Raw genomic sequence first — 2,025 nt, 5'->3', positions numbered from 1 at the left:
TGTAAATTCTTTATTCATGTAAAAGCACTTAAATGTCATAGATTTTTCTAAGATTGTTCTTTATTATTTCAGATATATGTTGTGATTGTCATTAAATTTTTGTATTATTCACGCATTTGTACACTTTAAAAAATATATATAATTGATATATCAGCGTATATAAAAAACACTTTAAATTAGAAAATTTGAAGTGCACCTCAGGCCTCTATATTCTCAGAAAAAAAAAAGAAATTCAGATGGCATGATCTCTGTGTCTACTGCCCTGAATAGAATCAATATCAATTACTGTTTACTTTACAAACCCTTGTAAAAAGCCTTAACAAATATACTTAATTGCATGGACCAAACTTTGTGACACAATGTGTTACTTTAACTCAAGATGAGAAAAAAGAAATAGAGCAAAAAGAAGAGTATAAATAGAAAAAAAAAAGATGCAAAATTTAACAGTAAAAAATATATACACCAACTGCATATGGAAAATAACTGAACATTGTTAAAAAAAAAAAAAAGAAAAGAAAAATGCCCCAAAATTGTAAAATTATTTACAATTGTACATATATTGTGAAAAATTACTTGCAGACATATATGGACATATGGACATCTATACAACCCAATACCGTGGCTTACATGTAGATTGTGCTGTAAATGTAAGATGACTACAGATTAGGCTAAATATCTTATTGATAACAGGGTGTAATAGGTTTCGACATCTTATCAGACTTGCTGTGATCAGGTTGCATAGGTCTCATTGTGTTATATACTCTAAATATAGGCCAAATATGTTATTCTAAACTCCCTGTATGTCTGTTGTTTTTTATGATGTGTCCATGAAAATGTTTTTTAAAATAATATTCTGTCAATGAAGATTAATGACTGTAAAGGCCAGAGGTTATGCTTAAACAACGTGAAGTTTGCCATGCTTGTTGACCCTGTCCACCCCTCTGACTCTCTGCCGTCACTCTCTAAACAGGGAAACCGTGTTCGCGCGAAAGTAGTGCTGCTTTCACGTGCTGTCGGAAAAATACGCGTGAGAAAATGAGCGCATGGTGCGGGTATGCATGGTAGCGTGGCCGAGCGGTCTAAGGCGCTGGATTAAGGCTCCAGTCTCTTCGGGGGCGTGGGTTCGAATCCCACCGCTGCCAGGAAGCTTTTCTGAGGATCCTCTTGGATTGTAAATGCCATCTTATCTTAAGCAACTAATATGTACATGAGCTTTAGACCGCCTGTCTAAACTGGTTTCCATGTGACAGTGCTGAATCTGACTCGATCTGGTTCTCAAGTCATTGTGGGTGGTTTTGAAAATCATGTATCATGTTGAGGGACTACCTCAATATAATTTGAAATACATTTGTTCTTCTAGTATGCATTCATGACAAAGTTCACTAAAACATTTAATGACATAAAATGTTTGGATATGGTGAAAAATGTTTTATAATTATTTGTTATTGTGATTATTGAGTTTAAGGTTCTGATAGGAGCCACAAACCACCAGGAAATAAGGGTTTCTTCCATGAATTTTTTATTTTCACAACAATGAAGATGGTGACTGTTTAATGATTGCTATGGTTCTAAAACAAAAGAGAAGTAAATTACAATATTTGCAAAGTAAAACGTGAATTCATTGTAAGTTCTGTTCAACATTTAAAAAGTAAGTACTATTTCAGTTTCAGAGACTATAATCCAATCAATAAAACAAAATTCTTGAGAACTGTGCAACCATAACAAATGTGCTGCATGGTTCATAAAATGGATTAAACTATAAAAAAAGCTGGTTTCATCCACGTTTATGAATATTCTGAGCTAGTGGAATGAAAGAAGTGCTGTATTCACTATACAAGGACACATTTTCAAGTACTTGTGCTCGAGCATTTTGTATTTTCTTTTACTGCTGCTTTAAACTTCTACTTAACTCGCCCTAATAAAATGATAAAATGTAATGTGTGTTTTAGCATAAACTACCTAAAGCTGTGTTGAATAGTTTAAACTATCACCAACTTTACCAATATGACACTGAAATGCCTCTTA

The 2,025-nt window shown here is 33.3% G+C and overlaps 1 non-coding gene across 1 annotated transcript; it reads left to right on the top strand.

Moving 5' to 3' along the window:
* Nucleotides 1-1,060: 1,060 nt before the first annotated feature.
* Nucleotides 1,061-1,142, top strand: trnal-aag. Its single transcript has one exon. It is a non-coding gene; the product is annotated as a tRNA-Leu (tRNA).
* The last annotated feature ends 883 nt before the right edge of the window (nt 1,143-2,025 follow it).

Source organism: Plectropomus leopardus, unplaced genomic scaffold, assembly GCF_008729295.1.
Source record: "Plectropomus leopardus isolate mb unplaced genomic scaffold, YSFRI_Pleo_2.0 unplaced_scaffold17771, whole genome shotgun sequence".
Classification (NCBI taxonomy): domain Eukaryota; kingdom Metazoa; phylum Chordata; class Actinopteri; order Perciformes; family Serranidae; genus Plectropomus; species Plectropomus leopardus.
Note: the sequence above shows the minus strand (reverse complement) of the source record. Positions and strands in the feature narration are given on the sequence as shown.